Source organism: Calliopsis andreniformis, unplaced genomic scaffold (genome assembly GCF_051401765.1).
Source record: "Calliopsis andreniformis isolate RMS-2024a unplaced genomic scaffold, iyCalAndr_principal scaffold0007, whole genome shotgun sequence".
NCBI lineage: Eukaryota > Metazoa > Arthropoda > Insecta > Hymenoptera > Andrenidae > Calliopsis > Calliopsis andreniformis.
In genome coordinates this window covers 20546946-20573628 of record NW_027480425.1, presented here as the reverse complement: position 1 = coordinate 20573628, position 26683 = coordinate 20546946, and positions in this window count along the sequence as shown.

The window sequence follows — 26683 nt, the reverse complement described above, 5'->3', positions numbered from 1 at the left end:
ACGTTCCGGGCAACCTAGGCATCACTCTAGGGCGTTGCTCCACCAGATCGAATAGTTAGGGCCTTAGAAGTCGACGCCCGCGCATAAAATACAAAATAAATAGAACAGTTTTTCCATTGTATAAAACGAATAATTGCTACCAGTGTAAAAGTTGTGGTCATTTCTACGTTCCGGGCAACCTAGGCTTCACCCTAGGCCGTTGCTCCACCACATCGAATAGCTAGGGAATTAGAATTCAACGCCATAAGAATAAAATACAATATAAGTCCAACAGTTTTTCCATTGTATAAAATGAATAATTGCAACCAGTGTGAAAGTTATGGTCATTTCTACATTTGGAGCAACCTAGGTTTCCCTCTAGGTCGTTGCTCCACCTGATCGAATAGTTAGGGCCTTAGAAGTCAACGCCCGCGCATAAAATACAAAATAAATAGAACAGTTTTTCCATTGTATAGAACGAATAATTGCTACCTGTGTAAAAGTTGTGGTCATTTATACGTTCCGGGCAACCTAGGCTTCACCCTAGGCCGTTGCTCCACCAGATCGAATAGCTAGGGAATTAGAATTCAACGCCATAAGAATAAAATACAATATAAGTCCAACAGTTTTTCATTGTATAAAATGAATAATTGCAACCAGTGTGAAAGTTATGGTCATTTCTACATTTCGAGCAACCTAGGTTTCCCTCTAGGCCGTTGTTCCACCAGATCGAGTAGTTAGGGCCTAAGAAGTGAACGCCAGAAGCATAGAATACAATATAAATACAACAGTTTTTCCATCATATAAAACGAATAATTGCAACCAGTATAAAGGTGATGGTCACTTCTACGTACCGGGAAACCTAGGCTTCACCCTAGGGCGTTCTTCCACCAGATCGAATAGTTAGGGCCTAAGAAGTCAACGCCCGAAGCATAAAATATAAAATAAATAGAACAGTTTTTCCATCGTATAAAACGAATAATTGCTACCAGTGTGAAAGTTATGGACATTTCTACGTTCCGGTCAACCTAGGCTTCACTCTGGGACGTTGCTCCAGCAGATCGAATAGTTAGGGCCTATGAAGTCAGCGCCCGAAGCATAAAATGCAAAATAAATAGAACAGATTATCCATCGTATAAAACGAATAACTGCAACCAGTGTGAAAGTACTGGTCATTTCTACGTTCCGGGCTCCCTAGGCTTCACTCTAGGGCGTTGCTCCACCAGATCGAATAGTTAGGTTCTTAGAAGTCAACGCCCGAAGCATAAAATGCGATATAAATACAACAGCTTTTCCATCGTATAAAACGAATAATGGTAACCAGTGTGAAAGTTATGGTCATTTCTACGTTCCGGCAACCTAGGCTTCAATCTAGGGCGTTGCTCCACCAGATCGAATAGTTATGGCCTTAGAAGTCAACGCCCGAAGCATAAAATGCAAAATAAATAGAACAGTTTTTCCATTGTATAAAACGAATAATTGCTACCAGTGTAAAAGTTGTGGTCATTTCTACGTTCCGGGCAACCTAGGCTTCACCCTAGGCCGTTGTTCGGCCAGATCGAATAGTTAGGGCCTAAGAAGTGAACGCCAGAAGCATAAAATACAATATAAATACACAGTTTTTCCATCATATAAAACGAATGATAGCAACCAGTGTGGAAGTTTTGGTCACGTCTACGTTCCGGGCAACCTAGGCTTCACTCTAGGGCGTTGCTCCACCAGATCGAATAGTTAGGGCCTTAGAAGTCGACGCCCGCGCATAAAATAAAAAATAAATAGAACAGTTTTTCCATTGTATAAAACGAATAATTGCTACCAGTGTAAAAGTTGTGGTCATTTCTACGTTCCGGGCAACCTAGGCTTCACCCTAGGCCGTTGCTCCACCAGATCGAATAGCTAGGGAATTAGAATTCAACGCCATAAGAATAAAATACAATATAAGTCCAACAGTTTTTCCATTGTATAAAATGAATAATTGCAACCAGTGTGAAAGTTATGGTCATTTCTGCATTTGGAGCAACCTAGGTTTCCCTCTAGGTCGTTGCTCCACCTGATCGAATAGTTAGGGCCTTAGAAGTCAACGCCCGCGCATAAAATACAAAATAAATAGAACAGTTTTTCCATTGTATAGAACGAATAATTGCTACCTGTGTAAAAGTTGTGGTCATTTCTACGTTCCGGGCAACCTAGGCTTCACCCTAGGCCGTTGCTCCACCAGATCGAATAGCTAGGGAATTAGAATTCAACGCCATAAGAATAAAATACAATATAAGTCCAACAGTTTTTCATTGTATAAAATGAATAATTGCAACCAGTGTGAAAGTTATGGTCATTTCTACATTTCGAGCAACCTAGGTTTCCCTCTAGGGCGTTCTTCCACCAGATCGAATAGTTAGGGCCTAAGAAGTCAACGCCCGAAGCATTAAATACATAATAAATAGAACAGTTTTTCCATTGTATATAACGAACAATTGCTACCAGTGTAAAATTTGTGGTCATTTCTACGTTCCGGGCAACCTAGGCTTCACTCTAGGGCGTTGCTCCACCAGATCGAATAGCTTGGGCCTAAGGAGTCAACGCCAGAAGCATAAAATACAATAAAGATGCAACAGCTTTTCCATCGTATAACAGGAATAATTGCAACCAGTGTGAAGGTAATGGTACGTTCGACGTTCCGGGCAACCTAGGCGTCACTCTAGGGCGTTTCTCCACCAGACCAATTAGTTAGGGCCTAAGAAGTCAACGCCAGAAGCATAAAATACAATATAAATGCAACAGCGTTTCCATCGTATATAATGTATATTTGCAAACATTGTGAAAGTAATGGTCATTTCTGCGTTCCGGGCAACCTAGGCTTCACTCTAGGGCCTTGCTCCACCAGATCGAATAGTTAGGGCCTTAGATGTCAACGCCAGATGCATGAAATACAATAAAGGTGCAACAGTTTTCCCATCGTATAAAACGAATAATTGCAAACAGTGTGAAAGTAAGGGTCATTTCTACGTTCCGGGTAACCTAGGCGTCACTCTAGGGCGTTACTCCACCAGATCGAATAGTTAGGGCCTTAGAAGTCAACGCCAGAAGCATGAAATACAATAAAGATGCAACAGTTTTTCCATCGTACAACAGGAATAACTGCAAACAGTGTGAAAGTACTGGTCATTCCTACGTTCCGGGTAACCTAGGCGTCACTCTAGGGCGTTACTCCACCAGATCGAATAGTTAGGGCCTTAGAAGTCAACGTCAGAAGCATGAAATACAATAAAGATGCAACAGTTTTTCCATCGTACAACAGGAATAACTGCAAACAGTGTGAAAGTACTGGTCATTCCTACGATACGGGTAACCTAAGTTTCACTCTAGGGCGTTGCTCCACCAGATCGAATAGCTAGGGCCTTAGAAGTCAACGCCCGAAGCGTAAAATACAAAAAAATAGAACAGTTTTTCTATGTGTAAAACGAATAATGGCAACCACTGTGAAAGTTACGGTCATTTCTACGTTCCGAGCAACCTAGTCTTCACTCTAGGGCGTTGCTCCACCAGATAGAATAGCTAGAGACTTATAATTCAACGCCAGAAGAATAAAATACAATAAAAATATAACAGTTTTTCCATCGTATAAGACGAATATTAGCAACCAGTGTGAAATTTATGGTCATTTCAACGTTCCGGGCAATCTAGGCTTCACTCTAGTGCGTTGCTCCTCCAGATCAATAAGTTAGGGCCTTAGAAGTCAACGCCCGAAGCATAAAATGCAAAATAAATAGAACAGTTTTTCCATTGTATAAAACGAATAATTGCAACCAGTGTGAAATTTATGGTCATTTCAACGTTCCGGGCAATCTAGGCTTCACTCTAGTGCGTTGCTCCTCCAGATCAATCAGTTAGGGCCTTAGAAGTCAACGCCCGAAGCATAAAATGCAAAATAAATACAACAGTTTTTCCATTGTATAAAACGAATAATTGCAACCAGTGTGAAAGTGATGGTCATTTCTACGTTCCGGGCAACCTGGGCTTCACCCTAGTGCGCTGTTCCACCAGATCGAATAGTTAGTGCCTAAGAAGTCAACGCCACAAGTATAAAGTACAATATAAATACAACAGTTTTTCGATCGTATAAAACGAATAATAACAACCAGTATGAAACTTATGGTCATTTCTACGTTCCGGACAACCTAGGCCTCACTCTAGGGCGTTGCACCACCAGATCGAATAGTTAGGGCCTTAAAAGTCACCGCCCGAAGCATAAACTACAAAATAAATAGAACAGTTTTTCCATTGTATAAAAGGAATAATTGCTACCAGTTTGAAAGTTATGGTCATTTCTACGTTCCGGACAACCTAGGCTTCACCCTAGGGCGTTGTTCCACCAGATCGAATAGTTAGGGCCAAAGGAGTGAACGCCAGAAGCATAAAATACAATATAGATATAACAGTTTTTACATCGTATAAAACGAATAATAGCAGCCAGTATGAAAGTTATGGTCATTTCTACTTTCCGGGCACCCTAGGCTTCCCCCTAGGGCGTTGCTCCAACAGATAGAATAGTTAGGGCCTTAGATGTCAACGCCCGAAGCATAGAATGCAATAAAAATACACAGTTTTTCCATCGTATAACAGGAATAATAGCAACCAGTGTGAAAGATATGGTCATTTCTACGTTCTGGGCAACCTAGGGTTCACTCTAGGGCCTTGCTCCACCAGATCGAAGAGTTAGGGCCTTAGAAGTCAACGCCAGAAGCATAAAGTACAATAAAGGTGCAACAGCTTTTCCGTCGTATAACAGGAATAATTGCAAACAGTGTGAAGGTAATGGTATGTCCTACGTTCCGGGCAACCTAGGCTTCACCCTAGGGCGCTGCTCCACCAGATCGAATAGTTAGTGCCCTAGAAGTCAGCGCCAGAAGCATAAAATACAATATAAATACAACAGTTTTTCCATCGTATAAAACGAATAATTGCAACCAGTATGAAAGTTATGGTCATCTCTACTTTCCGGGCAACCTAGGATCCACCCTAGGGCGTTGCTGCAACCGATTGAATAGTTAGAGCCTTAGAAGTCAACGCCCGAAGCATAAAATACAAAATAAATAGAACAGTTTTTCTATCGTATAAAACGAATAATTGCTACCGATGTGAAAGTTATGGTCATTTCTACGTTCCGGGCAACCTAGGCTTCACCCTAGGGCGCTGCTCCACCAGATCGAAGAGTTAGGGCCTTAGAAGTCAACGCCAGAAGCATAAAGTACAATAAAGATGCAACAGCTTTTCCATCGTATAACAGGAATAATTGCAACCAGTGTGAAGGTAATGGTATGTCCTACGTTCCGGGCAACCTAGGCTTCACCCTAGGGCGTTGCTCCAACAGCTTGAATAGTTAGGGCCTTAGAAGTCAACGCCCGAAGCATGAAATACAAAATAAATAGAACAGTTGTTCCATCGTATAAAACGAATAATTGCTACCAGTGTGAAAGTTATGGTACTTTCTACATTCCGGGCAACCTAGGTTTCACTCTAGGGCGTTGCTCCACCAGATCGAATAGGTAGGGCCATAGAAGTCAACGCCCGAAGCATAAAGTACGTTAAATATACAAGAGCTTTTCCATCGTATAACAGGAATAATTTCAACCAGTGTGAAAGTGATGGTCATTTCTATGTTCCGGGCAACCTAGGCTTCACTCTAGGGCGTTGTTCCACCAGATCGAAAAGTTAGGTCCTAAGAAGTCAACGCCAGAAGCATAAAATACAATATAAATATAACAGTTTTTCCATCGTATAAAACGAATAACAGCAACCAGTGTGGAAGTTCTGATCATTTCTACGTTCCGGTCAACCTAGGCTTCACTCTAGGGTGTTGCTCCACCAGATCGAATAGTTAGGGCCTTAGAAGTCAACGCCCGAAGCATAAAATACAAAATAAGTAGAATAGTTTTTCCATCGTATAACACGAATAATTGCTACCGGTGTGAAAGTTATGGTCATTTCTACGTTGCAGGCAACCTAGGCTTAACCCTAGGGCGTTGTTCCATCAGATGGAATAGTTAGGTCATAAGACGTCAACGCCAGAAGCATTAAATACGGTATAAATACAACAGCTTTTCCATCGTATAAAACGTATAATTGCAACCTGTATGAAAGTTGTGGTCATTTGTACTTTCCGGGCAACCTTGGCTACACCCTAGGACGTTGCTCCAACAGATTAAATAGTTAGGGCCTTAGAAGTCAATGCCCGAAGCATAAAGTGCAATAAAAATAAAACAGCTTTTCCATCGTATAAAACAAATAATTGCAACCAGTATGAAAGTTAACGTCATTTCTACTTTCCGGGCAACCTAGGCTTGACCCTAGGGCGTTGCTCCAACAGATTGAATAGCTAGGGCCTTAGAAGTCAACGCCGAAAGCATAAAATGCAATAAAACTACAACAGTTTTTCCATCGTATAAAAGGATTAATTGAAACCAGTTTGAAAGTAATGGTCATTTCTACGTTCCGGGCAACCTAGGCTTCACTCTAGGGCGTTGCTCCACCAGATCGAATAGCTAGGGCCTTAGAAGTCAACGCCAGAGGCATAAAATACAATATCAATACAACAGTTTTTCCATCGTATAAAACAAATAATTGCAACCAGTATGAAAGTTATGGTCATTTCTACTTTCCCGGCAACCTAGGATCCACCCTAGGGCGTTGCTGCAACCGATTGAATGGTTAGGGCCTTAGAAGTCAACGCCCGAAGCATAAAATACAAAATAAATAGAACAGTTTTTCCATCTTATAAAACGAATAATTGCTACCGATGTGAAAGTTATGGTCATTTGTACATTCCGGGCAACCTAGGCTTCACTCTAGGGCGTTGCTCCACCTGATCGAATAGTTAGGGCCTTAGAAGTCAACGCCAGAAGCATAAAATACAATAAAGATGCGACAGTTTTTCCATCGTATAACAGGAATAACTGCAAACAGTATGAAAGGACTGGTCATTTCTACGTTCCGGGTAACCTAGGTTTCACTCTAGGGCGTTGCTCCACCAGATCGAATAGCTAGGGAATTAGAATTCAACGCCATAAGAATAAAATACAATATAAGTCCAACAGTTTTTCCATCGTCTAAAATGAATAATTGCAACCAGTGTAAAAGTTATGGTCATTTCTACGTTCCGGACAACCTAGGCTTCACCCTAGGGCGTTCTTCCACCAGATCGAATAGTTAGGGCCTAAGAAGTGAACGCTAGAAGCATAAAATACAATATAAATACACAGTTTTTCATCATATAAAATGAATGATAGAAACCAGTGTGGAAGTTATGGTCACTTCTACGTTCCGGGCAACCTAGGCTTCACTTTAGGGCGTTGCTCCACCAGATCAAATAGTTAGGGCCTAAGAAGTCAACGCCAGAAGCATAAAATACAACATAAATACAACAGATTTTCCATCGTATATAATGTATATTTGCAAACAGTGTGAAAGTAATGGACATTTCTACGTACCGGGCAACCTAGCTCCCACTCTAGGGCGTTGCTCCACCAAATCGAATAGCTAGGGCCTTAGAAGTCAACGCCAGAAGCATAAAATACAATATAGATGCAAAAGTTTTTCCATCGTATAACAGGAATAACTGCAAACAGTATGAAAGTACTGGTCATTTCTACGTTCCGGGTAACCTAGGTTTCACTCTAGGACGTTGCTCCACCATATCGAATAGCTAGGGACTTAGAATTCAACGCCATAAGAATAAAATACAATATAAGTACAACAGTTTTTCCATCGTATAAAATGAATAATTGCAACCAGTGTGAAAGTTATGGTCATTTCTACATTTCGAGCAACCTAGGTTTCACTCTAGGGCGTTGCTCCACCTGATCAAATAGTTAGGGCCGTAGAAGTCAACGCCAGAAGCATAAAATACATTAAAGATGCAACAGTTTTTCCATCGTATAACAGGAATAACTGCAAACAGTGTGAAAGTACTGGTCATTTCTACGTTCCGGGTAACCTAGGTTTCACATTAGGGCATTGCTCCACCAGATCAAATAGCTTGGTACATAGAATTCAACGCCATAAGTATAAAATACAATACAAATATAACAGTTTTTCCATCGTATAAGACGAATATTAGCAACCAGTGTGAAATTTATGGTCATTTCAACGTTCCGGGCAATCTAGGCTTCACTCTAGCGCGTTGCTCCTCCAGATCAATCAGTTAGGGCCTTAGAAGTCAACGCCCGAAGCATAAAATGCAAAATAAATAGAACAGTTTTTCCATTGTATAAAACGAATAATTGCAACCAGTGTGAAAGTGATGGTCATTTCTACGTTCCGGGCAACCTTGGCTTCACCCTAGGGCGTTGTTCCACCAGATCGAATAGTTAGGGCCAATGAAGTGAACGCCAGAAGCATAAAATACAATATAGATACAACAGTTTTTACATCGTATAGAACGAATAATAGCAACCAGTATGAAAGTTATGGTCATTTCTACTTTCCGGGCAACCTAGGCTTCCCCCTAGGGCGTTGCTCCAACAGATAGAATAGTTAGGGCCTTAGATGTCAAAGCCCGAAGCATAAAATGCAATAAAAGTACAACAGATTTTCCATCGTATAGCAGGAATAATAGCAACCAGTGTGAAAGATATGGTCATTTCTACGTTCCGGACAACCTAGGGTTCACTCTAGGGCGTTGCTCCACCAGATCGAAGAGTTAGGGCCTTGGAAGTCAACGCCAGAAGCATAAAGTACAATAAAGATGCAACAGCTTTTTCATCGTATAACAGGAATAATTGCAACCAGTGTGAAGGTAATGGTATGTCCTACGTTCCGGGCAACCTAGGCTTCACTCTAGGGCGTTGTTCCACCAGATCGAATAGTTAGGGCCTTAGAAGTCAACGCCAGAAGCATAAAATACAATATAGATACAACAGTTTTTCCATTCTATTAAACAAGTAATTGCAGCCAGTGTGAAAGTTATGGTCATTTCTGCGTTCCAGGCAACATAGTCTTCACTCTTGGACGTTGCCCCACCACAGCTAATAGCTACGACCTTAGAAGTCAACGCCAGAAGCAGAAAATACAATAAAAATGCAACAGTTTTTCCATCGTATAGCATGACTAATTGCAACCAGTGCGAAAGTAATGATCATTTCGACGTTTCGGGCATCCTAGACTTAACTCTGAGGCGTTGCTCCACCAGATCGAATAGCTATGGGCTTAGAAGTCAACGCCCGAAGCATAAACTACAAAATAGATCGAACAGTTTTTCCATTGTATAAAACGAATAATTGCTATCAGTGTGAAGGTTATGGCCATTTCTACGTTCCGGGCAACCGAGGCTTCACCCTAGTGCGTTGTTCCACCAGATCGAATAGTTAGTGCCTTAGAAGTCAACGCCCGAAGCATAAAATACAATAAATGTACAAGAGTTTTTCCATCGTATAACAGGAATAATTGCAACCAGTGTGAAAGTGATGGTCATTTCAACGTTCTGGGCAACTTAGGCTTCACTCTAGGGCGTCGTTCCACGAGATCGAATAGCTAGGGACTTGGAATTCAACGCCAGAAGAATAAAACACAATATAAGTACAACAGTTTTTCCATTGTATAAAATGAATAATTGCAAACATTGTGAAATTAATGGTCATTTCTACGTTCCGGGCAATCTAGGCGTCACTGTAGGGCGTTGCTCCACCACAGCTAATAGCTACGGCCTTAGAAGTCAACGCCAGAATCATAAAATACAATATCAATACAACATCTTTTCCATCGTATAAAATGAATAATTGCAACCAGTATGAAAGTTATGGCCATTTCTACTTTTCGGGCAACCTAGGCTACACCCTAGGGCGTTGCTCCAACAGATTGAATAGTTAGCGCCTTAGAAGTCAATGCACGAAGCATAAAATGCAATAAAAATACAACAGTTTTTCCATCGTATAAACCGAATAATTGCAACCAGTATGAAAGTTAACGTCATTTCTACTTTCCGGGCAACCTAGGCTTGACCCTAGGGCGTTGCACCAACAGATTGAATAGTTAGGGCCTTAGATGTCAACGCCGAAAGCATAAAATGCAATGAAACTACAACAGTTTTTCCATCGTAAACAACGAATAATTGAAACCAGTGTAATAGTAATGGTCATTTCTACGTTCCGGGCAACCTAGGCTTCACCCTAGGGCGCTGCTCCACCAGATCGAATAGTTAGTGCCCTAGAAGTCAGCGCCAGAAGCATAAAATACAATATAAATACAACAGTTTTTCCATCGTATAAAACGAATAATTGCAACCAGTATGAAAGTTATTGACATCTCTACTTTCCGGGCAACCTAGGATCCACCCTAGGGCGTTGCTGCAACCGATTGAATAGTTAGGGCCTTAGAAGTCAACCCCCGAAGCATAAAATACAAAATAAATAGAACAGTTTTTCCATCGTATAAAACGAATAATTGCTACCGATGTGAAAGTTATGGTCATTTCTACGTTCCGGGCAACCTAGGCTTCACCCTAGGGCGCTGCTGCACCAGATCGAAGAGTTAGGGCCTTAGAAGTCAACGCCAGAAGCATAAAGTACAATAAAGATGCAACAGCTTTTCCATCGTATAACAGGAATAATTGCAACCAGTGTGAAGGTAATGGTATGTCCTACGTTCCGGGCAACCTAGGCTTCACCCTAGGGCGTTGCTCCAACAGCTTGAATAGTTGGGGCCTTAGAAGTCAACGCCCGAAGCATGAAATACAAAATAAATAGAACAGTTGTTCCATCGTATAAAACGAATAATTGCTACCAGTGTGAAAGTTATGGTACTTTCTACATTCCGGGCAACCTAGGTTTCACTCTAGGGCGTTGCTCGACCAGATCGAATAGGTAGGGCCATAGAAGTCAACGCCCGAAGCATAAAGTACATTAAATATACAAGAGCTTTTCCATCGTATAACAGGAATAATTGCAACCAGTGTGAAAGTGATGGTCATTTCCATGTTCCGGGCAACCTAGGCTTCACTCTAGGGCGTTGTTCCACCAGATCGAAAAGTTAGGTCCTAAGAAGTCAACGCCAGAAGCATAAAATACAATATAAATATAACAGTTTTTCCATCGTATAAAACGAATAACAGCAACCAGTGTGAAAGTTCTGGTCATTTCTACGTTCCGGGCAACCTAGGCCTAACCCTAGGGCGTTGTTCCATCAGATGGAATAGTTAGGTCATAATACGTCAACGCCAGAAGCATTAAATACGGTATAAATACAACAGCTTTTCCATCGTATAAAATGAATAATTGCAACCAGTGTGAAAGTAATGGTCATTTCTACGTTCCGGGCAACCTAGACGTCACTCTAGGGCGTTGCTCCACCACAGCTAATAGCTACGGCCTTAGAAGTCAACGCCAGAAGCATAAAATACAATAAAGGTGCAACAGTTTTTCCATTGTATAAAACGAATAATTGCTACCAGAGTGAAAGTTATGGACATTTCTACGTTCCGTGCAACCTAGGCTTCACCCTAGTGCGTTGTTCCACCAGATGGAACAGTTAGGGCCTAAGTTGTCAACGCCAGAAGCATAAAATACGATACAAATACAACAGCTTTTCCATCGTGTAAAATGAATAATTGTAAACAGTGTGAAAGTAATGGTCATTTCTACGTACCCGGCAACCTAGGCTCCACTCTAGGGCGTTGCTCCACCAAATCGAATAGCTAGGGCCTTAGAAGTCAACGCCAGAAGCATAAAATACAATAAAGAAGCAAAAGTTTTTCCATCGTATAACATGAATAACTGCAAACAGTATGAAAGTACTGGTCATTTCTACGTTCCGGGTAACCTAGGCTTCACTCTAGGGCGTTGCTCCACCAGATCGAATAGCTAGGGAATTAGAATTCAACGCCATAAGAATAAAATACAATATAAGTCCAACAGCTTTTCCATCGTATAAAATGAATAATTGCAACCAGTGTAAAAGTTATGGTCATTTCTACGTTCCGGACAACCTGGACTTCACCCTAGGCCGTTGTTCCACCAGATCGAATAGTTAGGGCCTAAGAAGTGAACGCCAGAAGCATAAAATACAATATAAATACATAGTTTTTCCATCATATAAAACGAATGATAGCAACCAGTGTGGAAGTTATGGTCACTTCCACGTTCCGGGCAACCTAGGCTTCTCTTTAGGGCGTTGCTCCACCAGATCAAATAGTTAGGGCATAAGAAGTCAACGCCAGAAGCATAAAATGCAACATAAATACAACAGATTTTCCATCGTATAAAACGAATAATAGCAACCAGTGTGAAAGTTGTGGTCATTTCTACGATCCGGGCAACCTAGGCTTCACTCTAGGGCGTTGCTCCACCAGATCAAACAGTTAGGGCCTTAGATGTCAACGCCAGAGGCATAAAATACAATAAAGGTGCAACAGTTTTTCCATCGTATAACAGTAATAACTGCAACCAGTGTGAAAGTACTGGTCATTTCTACGTTCCGGGTAACCTATGTTTCACTCTAGGGCGTTGCTCCACGAGATTGAAAAGCTAGAGACTTAGAATTCAACGCCAGAAGAATAAAATACAATATAAGAACAACAGTTTTTCCATCGTATAAAATGAATATTTGCATACATTGTGAAAGTAATGGTCATTTCTACGTTCCGGGCAACCTATGTGACACTCTAGAGCGTTGCTCCACCAGATCGAATAGTTGAGGGCCTTAGAAGTCAACGCCAGAAGCATAAAATGCAACATAAATACAACAGATTTTCCATCGTATAAAACGAATAATAGCAACCAGTGTGAAAGTTATGGTCATTTCTACGTTCCGGGCTACCTAGGCTTCACTCTAGGCCGTTGTTCCACCAGATCGAGTAGTTAGGGCCTAAGAAGTGAACGCCAGAAGCATAAAATACAATATAAATACAACAGTTTTTCCATCATATAAAAGGAATGATAGCAACCACTGTGAAAGTTATGGTCATGTCTACGTGCCGGGCAACCTAGGCTTCACTCTAGGGCGTTGCTCCACCAGATCGAATAGTTAGGGCCTTAGAAGACAACGCGCGCGCATAAAATACAAAATAAATAGAACAGTTTTTCCATTGTATAAAACGAATAATTGCTACCAGTGTAAAAGTTGTGGTCATTTCTACGTTCCGGGCAACCTAGGCTTCACCCTAGGCCGTTGCTCCACCAGATCGAATAGCTAGGGAATTAGAATTCGACGCCATAAGAATAAAATACAATATAAGTCCAACAGTTTTTCCATTGTATAAAATGAATAATTGCAACCAGTGTGAAAGTTATGGTCATTTCTACATTTCGAGCAACCTAGGTTTCCCTCTAGGTCGTTGCTCCACCTGATCGAATAGTTAGGGCCTTAGAAGTCAACGCCCGCGCATAAAATACAAAATAAATAGAACAGTTTTTCCATTGTATAAAACGAATAATTGCTACCAGTGTAAAAGTTGTGGTCATTTCTACGTTCCGGGCAACCTAGGCTTCACCCTAGGGCGCTGCTGCACCAGATCGAAGAGTTAGGGCCTTAGAAGTCAACGCCAGAAGCATAAAGTACAATAAAGATGCAACAGCTTTTCCATCGTATAACAGGAATAATTGCAACCAGTGTGAAGGTAATGGTATGTCCTACGTTCCGGGCAACCTAGGCTTCACCCTAGGGCGTTGCTCCAACAGCTTGAATAGTTGGGGCCTTAGAAGTCAACGCCCGAAGCATGAAATACAAAATAAATAGAACAGTTGTTCCATCGTATAAAACGAATAATTGCTACCAGTGTGAAAGTTATGGTACTTTCTACATTCCGGGCAACCTAGGTTTCACTCTAGGGCGTTGCTCGACCAGATCGAATAGGTAGGGCCATAGAAGTCAACGCCCGAAGCATAAAGTACATTAAATATACAAGAGCTTTTCCATCGTATAACAGGAATAATTGCAACCAGTGTGAAAGTGATGGTCATTTCCATGTTCCGGGCAACCTAGGCTTCACTCTAGGGCGTTGTTCCACCAGATCGAAAAGTTAGGTCCTAAGAAGTCAACGCCAGAAGCATAAAATACAATATAAATATAACAGTTTTTCCATCGTATAAAACGAATAACAGCAACCAGTGTGAAAGTTCTGGTCATTTCTACGTTCCGGGCAACCTAGGCCTAACCCTAGGGCGTTGTTCCATCAGATGGAATAGTTAGGTCATAATACGTCAACGCCAGAAGCATTAAATACGGTATAAATACAACAGCTTTTCCATCGTATAAAATGAATAATTGCAACCAGTGTGAAAGTAATGGTCATTTCTACGTTCCGGGCAACCTAGACGTCACTCTAGGGCGTTGCTCCACCACAGCTAATAGCTACGGCCTTAGAAGTCAACGCCAGAAGCATAAAATACAATAAAGGTGCAACAGTTTTTCCATTGTATAAAACGAATAATTGCTACCAGAGTGAAAGTTATGGACATTTCTACGTTCCGTGCAACCTAGGCTTCACCCTAGTGCGTTGTTCCACCAGATGGAACAGTTAGGGCCTAAGTTGTCAACGCCAGAAGCATAAAATACGATACAAATACAACAGCTTTTCCATCGTGTAAAATGAATAATTGTAAACAGTGTGAAAGTAATGGTCATTTCTACGTACCCGGCAACCTAGGCTCCACTCTAGGGCGTTGCTCCACCAAATCGAATAGCTAGGGCCTTAGAAGTCAACGCCAGAAGCATAAAATACAATAAAGAAGCAAAAGTTTTTCCATCGTATAACATGAATAACTGCAAACAGTATGAAAGTACTGGTCATTTCTACGTTCCGGGTAACCTAGGCTTCACTCTAGGGCGTTGCTCCACCAGATCGAATAGCTAGGGAATTAGAATTCAACGCCATAAGAATAAAATACAATATAAGTCCAACAGCTTTTCCATCGTATAAAATGAATAATTGCAACCAGTGTAAAAGTTATGGTCATTTCTACGTTCCGGACAACCTGGACTTCACCCTAGGCCGTTGTTCCACCAGATCGAATAGTTAGGGCCTAAGAAGTGAACGCCAGAAGCATAAAATACAATATAAATACATAGTTTTTCCATCATATAAAACGAATGATAGCAACCAGTGTGGAAGTTATGGTCACTTCCACGTTCCGGGCAACCTAGGCTTCTCTTTAGGGCGTTGCTCCACCAGATCAAATAGTTAGGGCATAAGAAGTCAACGCCAGAAGCATAAAATGCAACATAAATACAACAGATTTTCCATCGTATAAAACGAATAATAGCAACCAGTGTGAAAGTTGTGGTCATTTCTACGATCCGGGCAACCTAGGCTTCACTCTAGGGCGTTGCTCCACCAGATCAAACAGTTAGGGCCTTAGATGTCAACGCCAGAGGCATAAAATACAATAAAGGTGCAACAGTTTTTCCATCGTATAACAGTAATAACTGCAACCAGTGTGAAAGTACTGGTCATTTCTACGTTCCGGGTAACCTATGTTTCACTCTAGGGCGTTGCTCCACGAGATTGAAAAGCTAGAGACTTAGAATTCAACGCCAGAAGAATAAAATACAATATAAGAACAACAGTTTTTCCATCGTATAAAATGAATATTTGCATACATTGTGAAAGTAATGGTCATTTCTACGTTCCGGGCAACCTATGTGACACTCTAGAGCGTTGCTCCACCAGATCGAATAGTTGAGGGCCTTAGAAGTCAACGCCAGAAGCATAAAATGCAACATAAATACAACAGATTTTCCATCGTATAAAACGAATAATAGCAACCAGTGTGAAAGTTATGGTCATTTCTACGTTCCGGGCTACCTAGGCTTCACTCTAGGCCGTTGTTCCACCAGATCGAGTAGTTAGGGCCTAAGAAGTGAACGCCAGAAGCATAAAATACAATATAAATACAACAGTTTTTCCATCATATAAAAGGAATGATAGCAACCACTGTGAAAGTTATGGTCATGTCTACGTGCCGGGCAACCTAGGCTTCACTCTAGGGCGTTGCTCCACCAGATCGAATAGTTAGGGCCTTAGAAGACAACGCGCGCGCATAAAATACAAAATAAATAGAACAGTTTTTCCATTGTATAAAACGAATAATTGCTACCAGTGTAAAAGTTGTGGTCATTTCTACGTTCCGGGCAACCTAGGCTTCACCCTAGGCCGTTGCTCCACCAGATCGAATAGCTAGGGAATTAGAATTCAACGCCATAAGAATAAAATACAATATAAGTCCAACAGTTTTTCCATTGTATAAAATGAATAATTGCAACCAGTGTGAAAGTTATGGTCATTTCTACATTTCGAGCAACCTAGGTTTCCCTCTAGGTCGTTGCTCCACCTGATCGAATAGTTAGGGCCTTAGAAGTCAACGCCCGCGCATAAAATACAAAATAAATAGAACAGTTTTTCCATTGTATAAAACGAATAATTGCTACCAGTGTAAAAGTTGTGGTCATTTCTACGTTCCGGGCAACCTAGGCTTCACCCTAGGCCGTTGCTCCACCATATCGAATAGCTAGGGAATTAGAATTCAACGCCATAAGAATAAAATACAATATAAGTCCAACAGTTTTTCCATTGTATAAAATGAATAATTGCAACCAGTGTGAAAGTTATGGTCGTTTCTACATTTCGAGCAACCTAGGTTTCCCTCTAGGGCGTTGTTCCACCAGATCGAGTAGTTATGGCCTAAGAAGTGAACGCCAGAAGCATAAAATACAATATAAATACAACAGTCTTTCCATCATATAAAACGAATAATTGCAACCAGTATGAAGGTGATGGTCATTTCTACGTACCGGGCAACCTAGGCTTCACCCTAGGGCGTTCTTCCATCAGATCGAATAGTTAGGGCCTAAGAAGTCAACGCCCGAAGCATTAAATACATAATAAATAGAAGAGTTTTTCCATTGTATATAACGAATAATTGCTACCAGTGTAAAATTTGTGGTCATTTCTACGTTCCCGGCAACCTAGGCTTCACCCTAGGCCGTTGCTCCACCAGATCGAATAGCTAGGGAATTAGAATTCAACGCCATAAGAATAAAATACAATATAAGTCCAACAGTTTTTCCATTGTATAAAATGAATAATTGCAACCAGTGTGAAAGTTATGGTCATTTCTACATTTCGAGCAACCTAGGTTTCCCTCTAGGTCGTTGCTCCACCTGATCGAATAGTTAGGGCCTTAGAAGTCAACGCCCGCGCATAAAATACAAAATAAATAGAACAGTTTTTCCATTGTATAAAACGAATAATTGCTACCAGTGTAAAAGTTGTGGTCATTTCTACGTTCCGGGCAACCTAGGCTTCACCCTAGGCCGTTGCTCCACCATATCGAATAGCTAGGGAATTAGAATTCAACGCCATAAGAATAAAATACAATATAAGTCCAACAGTTTTTCCATTGTATAAAATGAATAATTGCAACCAGTGTGAAAGTTATGGTCGTTTCTACATTTCGAGCAACCTAGGTTTCCCTCTAGGGCGTTGTTCCACCAGATCGAGTAGTTATGGCCTAAGAAGTGAACGCCAGAAGCATAAAATACAATATAAATACAACAGTCTTTCCATCATATAAAACGAATAATTGCAACCAGTATGAAGGTGATGGTCATTTCTACGTACCGGGCAACCTAGGCTTCACCCTAGGGCGTTCTTCCACCAGATCGAATAGTTAGGGCCTAAGAAGTCAACGCCCGAAGCATTAAATACATAATAAATAGAAGAGTTTTTCCATTGTATATAACGAATAATTGCTACCAGTGTAAAATTTGTGGTCATTTCTACGTTCCCGGCAACCTAGGCTTCACCCTAGGCCGTTGTTCCACCAGATCGAATAGTTAGAGCCTAAGAAGTGAACGCTAGAAGCATAGAATACAATATAAATACACAGTTTTTCCATCATATAAGACGAATGATAGCAACCAGTGTGGAAGTTATGGTCACTTCTCCGTTCCGGGCAACCTTGGCTTCACTCCAGGGCGTTGCTCCACCGGACCTAACAGTTAGGGCCTTAGAAGTCAAGCCCGAAGCATAAAATACAAAATAAGTAGGACGGTTTTTCCATTGTATAGAACGAATAAATGCTACCAGTGTAAAAGTTATGGTCTTTTCTACGTTCCGGGCAACCTAGGCTTCACCCTAGGGCGTTGTTCCACCAGATCGAATAGTTAGGGCCTAAGAAGTGAACGCCAGAAGCACAAAATACAATATAAATACAACAGTTTTTCCATCGTATAAAACGAATAATTGCAACCAGTATGAAACTTATGGTCATTTCTACTTTCCGGGCAACCTAGGCTTCACTCTCTGGGGTTCTACCACCACATCGAATAGCTACGGCCACAGAAGTCAACGCCTGAAGTATAAAATACAATAAAAATACAACAGTCTTTCCATCCTATAACAGGAATTATTGCAACCCGTGTGAAAGTGATGGTCATTTCTACTTTCCGGGCAACCTTGGCTTCACTCTAGGTCGTTGCTGCACCAGATCGAATAGTTAGGGCTTAAGAAGTCAACGCCGGAAGCATAAAATACAAAATAAATAGAACAGTTTTTCCACCGTATAAAACGAATAATTGCTACCAGTGTGAAAGTTATGGTCATTTCTTCTTTCCGGGCAACCTACGCTTCACCCTAGTGCGTTGTTCCACCAGATCGAATAGTTAGTGCCTTAGAAGTCAACGCCCGAAGCATAAAATACAATAAATGTACAAGAGTTTTTCCATCGTATAACAGGAATAATTGCAACCAGTGTGAAAGTGATGGTCATTTCAACGTTCTGGGCAACTTAGGCTTCACTCTAGGGCGTCGTTCCACGAGATCGAATAGCTAGGGACTTGGAATTCAACGCCAGAAGAATAAAACACAATATCAGTACAACAGTTTTTCCATTGTATAAAATGAATAATTGCAAACATTGTGAAATTAATGGTCATTTCTACGTTCCGGGCAATCTAGGCGTCACTGTAGGGCGTTGCTCCACCACAGCTAATAGCTACGGCCTTAGAAGTCAACGCCAGAATCATAAAATACAATATCAATACAACATCTTTTCCATCGTATAAAATGAATAATTGCAACCAGTATGAAAGTTATGGCCATTTCTACTTTTCGCGCAACCTAGGCTACACCCTAGGGCGTTGCTCCAACAGATTGAATAGTTAGCGCCTTAGAAGTCAATGCACGAAGCATAAAATGCAATAAAAATACAACAGTTTTTCCATCGTATAAACCGAATAATTGCAACCAGTATGAAAGTTAACGTCATTTCTACTTTCCGGGCAACCTAGGCTTGACCCTAGGGCGTTGCACCAACAGATTGAATAGTTAGGGCCTTAGATGTCAACGCCGAAAGCATAAAATGCAATGAAACTACAACAGTTTTTCCATCGTAAACAACGAATAATTGAAACCAGTGTAATAGTAATGGTCATTTCTACGTTCCGGGCAACCTAGGCTTCACCCTAGGGCGCTGCTCCACCAGATCGAATAGTTAGTGCCCTAGAAGTCAGCGCCAGAAGCATAAAATACAATATAAATACAACAGTTTTTCCATCGTATAAAACGAATAATTGCAACCAGTATGAAAGTTATTGACATCTCTACTTTCCGGGCAACCTAGGATCCACCCTAGGGCGTTGCTGCAACCGATTGAATAGTTAGGGCCTTAGAAGTCAACCCCCGAAGCATAAAATACAAAATAAATAGAACAGTTTTTCCATCGTATAAAACGAATAATTGCTACCGATGTGAAAGTTATGGTCATTTCTACGTTCCGGGCAACCTAGGCTTCACCCTAGGGCGCTGCTCCACCAGATCGAAGAGTTAGGGCCTTAGAAGTCAACGCCAGAAGCATAAAGTACAATAAAGATGCAACAGCTTTTCCATCGTATAACAGGAATAATTGCAACCAGTGTGAAGGTAATGGTATGTCCTACGTTCCGGGCAACCTAGGCTTCACCCTAGGGCGTTGCTCCAACAGCTTGAATAGTTGGGGCCTTAGAAGTCAACGCCCGAAGCATGAAATACAAAATAAATAGAACAGTTGTTCCATCGTATAAAACGAATAATTGCTACCAGTGTGAAAGTTATGGTACTTTCTACATTCCGGGCAACCTAGGTTTCACTCTAGGGCGTTGCTCGACCAGATCGAATAGGTAGGGCCATAGAAGTCAACGCCCGAAGCATAAAGTACATTAAATATACAAGAGCTTTTCCATCGTATAACAGGAATAATTGCAACCAGTGTGAAAGTGATGGTCATTTCCATGTTCCGGGCAACCTAGGCTTCACTCTAGGGCGTTGTTCCACCAGATCGAAAAGTTAGGTCCTAAGAAGTCATCGCCAGAAGCATAAAATACAATATAAATATAACAGTTTTTCCATCGTATAAAACGAATAACAGCAACCAGTGTGAAAGTTCTGGTCATTTCTACGTTCCGGGCAACCTAGGCCTAACCCTAGGGCGTTGTTCCATCAGATGGAATAGTTAGGTCATAATACGTCAACGCCAGAAGCATTAAATGCGGTATAAATACAACAGCTTTTCCATCGTATAAAATGAATAATTGCAACCAGTGTGAAAGTAATGGTCATTTCTACGTTCCGGGCAACCTAGACGTCACTCTAGGGCGTTGCTCCACCACAGCTAATAGCCACGGCCTTAGAAGTCAACGCCAGAAGCATAAAATACAATAAAGGTGCAACAGTTTTTCCATTGTATAAAACGAATAATTGCTACCAGAGTGAAAGTTATGGACATTTCTACGTTCCGTGCAACCTAGGCTTCACCCTAGTGCGTTGTTCCACCAGATGGCACAGTTAGGGCCTAAGTTGTCAACGCCAGAAGCATAAAATACGATACAAATACAACAGCTTTTCCATCGTGTAAAATGAATAATTGTAAACAGTGTGAAAGTAATGGTCATTTCTACGTACCGGGCAACCTAGGCTCCACTCTAGGGCGTTGCTCCACCAAATCGAATAGCTAGGGCCTTAGAAGTCAACGCCAGAAGCATAAAATACAATAAAGAAGCAAAAGTTTTTCCATCGTATAACATGAATAACTGCAAACAGTATGAAAGTACTGGTCATTTCTACGTTCCGGGTAACCTAGGCTTCACTCTAGGGCGTTGCTCCACCAGATCGAATAGCTAGGGAATTAGAATTCAACGCCATAAGAATAAAATACAATATAAGTCCAACAGCTTTTCCATCGTATAAAATGAATAATTGCAACCAGTGTAAAAGTTATGGTCATTTCTACGTTCCGGACAACCTGGACTTCACCCTAGGCCGTTGTTCCACCAGATCGAATAGTTAGGGCCTAAGAAGTGAACGCCAGAAGCATAAAATACAATATAAATACACAGTTTTTCCATCATATAAAACGAATGATAGCAACCAGTGTGGAAGTTATGGTCACTTCCACGTTCCGGGCAACCTAGGCTTCTCTTTAGGGCGTTGCTCCACCAGATCAAATAGTTAGGGCATAAGAAGTCAACGCCAGAAGCATAAAATGCAACATAAATACAACAGATTTTCCATCGTATAAAACGAATAATAGCAACCAGTGTGAAAGTTGTGGTCATTTCTACGATCCGGGCAACCTAGGCTTCACTCTAGGGCGTTGCTCCACCAGATCAAACAGTTAGGGCCTTAGATGTCAACGCCAGAGGCATAAAATACAATAAAGGTGCAACAGTTTTTCCATCGTATAACAGTAATAACTGCAACCAGTGTGAAAGTACTGGTCATTTCTACGTTCCGGGTAACCTATGTTTCACTCTAGGGCGTTGCTCCACGAGATTGAAAAGCTAGGGACTTAGAATTCAACGCCAGAAGAATAAAATACAATATAAGAACAACAGTTTTTCCATCGTATAAAATGAATATTTGCATACATTGTGAAAGTAATGGTCATTTCTACGTTCCGGGCAACGTATGTGACACTCTAGAGCGTTGCTCCACCAGATCGATAAGTTGAGGGCCTTAGAAGTCAACGCCAGAAGCATAAAATGCAACATAAATACAACAGATTTTCCATCGTATAAAACGAATAATAGCAACCAGTGTGAAAGTTATGGTCATTTCTACGTTCCGGGCTACCTAGGCTTCACTCTAGGCCGTTGTTCCACCAGATCGAGTAGTTAGGGCCTAAGAAGTGAACGCCAGAAGCATAAAATACAATATAAGTCCAACAGTTTTTCCATTGTATAAAATGAATAGTTGCAACCAGTGTGAAAGTTATGGTCATTTCTACATTTCGAGCAACCTAGGTTTCCCTCTAGGTCGTTGCTCCACCTGATCGAATAGTTAGGGCCTTAGAAGTCAACGCCCGCGCATAAAATACAAAATAAATAGAACAGTTTTTCCATTGTATAAAACGAATAATTGCTACCAGTGTAAAAGTTGTAGTCATTTCTACGTTCCGGGCAACCTAGGCTTCACCCTAGGCCGTTGCTCCACCATATCGAATAGCTAGGGAATTAGAATTCAACGCCATAAGAATAAAATACAATATAAGTCCAACAGTTTTTCCATTGTATAAAATGAATAATTGCAACCAGTGTGAAAGTTATGGTCGTTTCTACATTTCGAGCAACCTAGGTTTCCCTCTAGGGCGTTTTTCCACCAGATCGAGTAGTTATGGCCTAAGAAGTGAACGCCAGAAGCATAAAATACAATATAAATACAACAGTCTTTCCATCATATAAAACGAATAATTGCAACCAGTATGAAGGTGATGGTCATTTCTCCGTTCCGGGCAACCTTGGCTTCACTCCAGGGCGTTGCTCCACCGGACCAAACAGTTAGGGCCTTAGAAGTCAAGCCCGAAGCATAAAATACAAAATAAGTAGGACGGTTTTTCCATTGTATAGAACGAATAAATGCTACCAGTGTAAAAGTTATGGTCTTTTCTACGTTCCGGGCAACCTAGGCTTCACCCTAGGCCGTTGTTCCACCAGATCGAATAGTTAGAGCCAAAGAAGTGAACGCCAGAAGCATAAAATACAATATAAATACACAGTTTTTCCATCATATAAAACGAATGATAGCAACCAGTGTGGAAGTTTTGGTCATATCTACGTTCCGGGCAACCTAGGCTTCACTCTAGGGCGTTGCTCCACCAGATCGAATAGTTAGGGCCTTAGAAGTCAACGCCCGCGCATAAAATACAAAATGAATAGAACAGTTTTTCCATTGTATAAAACGAATAATTGCTACCAGTGTAAAAGTTGTGGTCATTTCTACGTTCCGGGCAACCTAGGCTTCACCCTAGGCCGTTGCTCCACCAGATCGAATAGCTAGGGAATTAGAATTCAACGCCATAAGAATAAAATACAATATAAGTCCAACAGTTTTTCCATTGTATAAAATGAATAATTGCAACCAGTGTGAAAGTTATGGTCATTTCTACATTTCGAGCAACCTAGGTTTCCCTCTAGGTCGTTGCTCCACCTGATCGAATAGTTAGGGCCTTAGAAGTCAACGCCCGCGCATAAAATACAAAATAAATAGAACAGTTTTTCCATTGTATAAAACGAATAATTGCTACCAGTGTAAAAGCTGTGGTCATTTCTACGTTCCGGGCAACCTAGGCTTCACCCTAGGCCGCTGCTCCACCAGATCGAATAGCTAGGGAATTAGAATTCAACGCCATAAGAATAAAATACAATATAAGTCCAACATTTTTTCCATTGTATAAAATGAATAATTGCAACCAGTGTGAAAGTTATGGTCATTTCTACATTTCGAGCAACCTAGGTTTCCCTCTAGGGCGTTGTTCCACCAGATCGAGTAGTTAGGGCCTAAGAAGTGAACGCCAGAAGCATAAAATACAATATAAATACAACAGTTTTTCCATCATATAGAACGAATAATTGCAACTAGTATGAAAGTGATGGTCATTTCTACGTACCGGGCAACCTAGGCTTCATTCTAGGGCGTTGCTCCACCAGATCGAATAGTTAGGGTCTTAGAAGTCGACGCCCGAAGCATAAAATATAAAATAAATAGAACAGTTTTTCCATCGCATAAAACGAATACTTGCTACCAGTGTGAAAGTTATGGTCATTTCTACGTTCCGGGCACCCTAGGCATCACTCTTGGGCGTTGTTCCACCAGATGGAATAGTTAGGGCCTAAGAAGTCAACGCCAGAAGCATAAAATACGATATAAATACAACAGCTTTTCCATCGTATAAAACGAATAATGGTAACCAGTGTGAAAGTTATGGTCATTTCTACGTTCCGGGCAACCTAGGCTTCACTCTAGGTCGATGCTGCACGAGATCGAATAGTTAGGGCCTTAGAAGTCTACGCCCGCGCATAAAATACAAAATAAATAGAACAGTTTTTCCATTGTATAAAACGAATAATTGCTACCAGTGTAAAAGTTGTGGTCATTTCTACGTTCCGGGCAACCTAGGCTTCACCCTAGGCCGTTGCTCCACCAGATCGAAAGGCTAGGGAATTAGAATTCAACGCCATAAGAATAAAATACAATATAAGTCCAACAGTTTTTCCATTGTATAAAATGAATAATTGCAACCAGTGTGAAAGTTATGGTCATTTCTACATTTCGAGCAACCTAGGTTTCCCTCTAGGTCGTTGCTCCACCTGATCGAATAGTTAGGGCCTTAGAAGTCAACGCCCGCGCATAAAATACAAAATAAATAGAACAGTTTTTCCATTGTATAAAACGAATAATTGCTACCAGTGTAAAAGCTGTGGTCATTTCTACGTTCCGGGCAACCTAGGCTTCACGCTAGGCCGCTGCTCCACCAGATCGAATAGCTAGGGAATTAGAATTCAACGCCATAAGAATAAAATACAATATAAGTCCAACAGTTTTTCCATTGTATAAAATGAATAATTGCAACCAGTGTGAAGGTTATGGTCATTTCTACATTTCGAGCAACCTCGGTTTCCCTCTAGGGCGTTGTTCCACCAGATCGAGTAGTTAGGGCCTAAGAAGTGAACGCCAGAAGCATAAAATACAATATAAATACAACAGTTTTTCCATCATATAGAACGAATAATTGCAACTAGTATGAAAGTGATGGTCATTTCTACGTACCGGGCAACCTAGGCTTCACTCTAGGGCGTTGCTCCACCAGATCGAATAGTTAGGGTCTTAGAAGTCAACGCCCGAAGCATAAAATATAAAATAAATAGAACAGTTTTTCCATCGCATAAAACGAATAATTGCTACCAGTGTGAAAGTTATGGTCATTTCTACGTTCCGGGCACCCTAGGCATCACTCTTGGGTGTTGTTCCACCAGATGGAATAGTTAGGGCCTAAGAAGTCAACGCCAGAAGCATAAAATACGATATAAATACAACAGCTTTTCCATCGTATAAAACGAATAATGGTAACCAGTGTGAAAGTTATGGTCATTTCTACGTTCCGGGCAACCTAGGCTTCACTCTAGGTCGATGCTGCACGAGATCGAATAGTTAGGGCCTAAGAAGTCAACGCCAGAAGCATAAAATACAATAAAGATGCATCAGCTTTTCCATCGTATAACAGGAATAATTGCAACCAGTGTGAAGGTAATGGTACGTTCGACGTTCCGGGCAACCTAGGCGTCACTCTAGGGCGTTTCTCCACCAGACCAATTAGTTAGGGCCTAAGAAGTCAACGCCAGAAGCATAAAATACAATATAAATGCAACAGCGTTTCCATCGTATATAATGTATATTTGCAAACATTGTGAAAGTAATGGTCATTTCTACGTTCCGGGCAACCTAGACGTCACTCTAGGGCGTTGCTCCACCACAGCTAATAGCTACGGCCTTAGAAGTCAACGCCAGAAGCATAAAATACAATAAAGGTGCAACAGTTTTTCCATTGTATAAAACGAATAATTGCTACCAGAGTGAAAGTTATGGACATTTCTACGTTCCGTGCAACCTAGGCTTCACCCTAGTGCGTTGTTCCACCAGATGGAACAGTTAGGGCCTAAGTTGTCAACGCCAGAAGCATAAAATACGATACAAATTCAACAGCTTTTCCATCGTGTAAAATGAATAATTGCAAACAGTGTGAAAGTAATGGTCATTTCTACGTTCCGGGCAACCTAGGCTTCACTCTAGGGCGTTGCTCCACCAGATAGAATAGCTAGAGACTTATAATTCAACGCCAGAAGAATAAAATACGATACAAGTACAACAGTTTTTCCATCGTATAAAACGTATATTTGCAAAAATTGTGAAAGTAATGGTCATTTCTACGTTCCGGGCAGCCTATGCGACACTCAAGGGCGTTGCTCCACCACATCTGATAGCTACGGCCTTAAAAGTCAACGCCAGAAGCATAAAATACGATATAAATACAACAGCTTTTCCATCGTATAAAACGACTAATGGTAACCAGTGTGAAAGTTATGGACATTTCTACGTTCCGGTCAATCTAGGCTTCACTCTGGGACGTTGCTCCAGCAGATCGAATAGTTAGGGCCTATGAAGTCAACGCCAGAAGCATAAAATATAATAAAGGTGCAACAGTTTTTCCATCGTGTAACAGGAATAATTGCAACCCGTGTGATTGTTATGGTCATTTCTACTTCCCGGGCAACCTAGGCTTCACTCTAGGGCGTTGCTCCTGCAGATCGAATAGTTAGGGCCTTAGAAGTCAGCGCCCGAAGCATAAAATGCAAAATAAATAGAACAGATTATCCATTGTATATAACGAATAACTGCAACCAGTGTGAA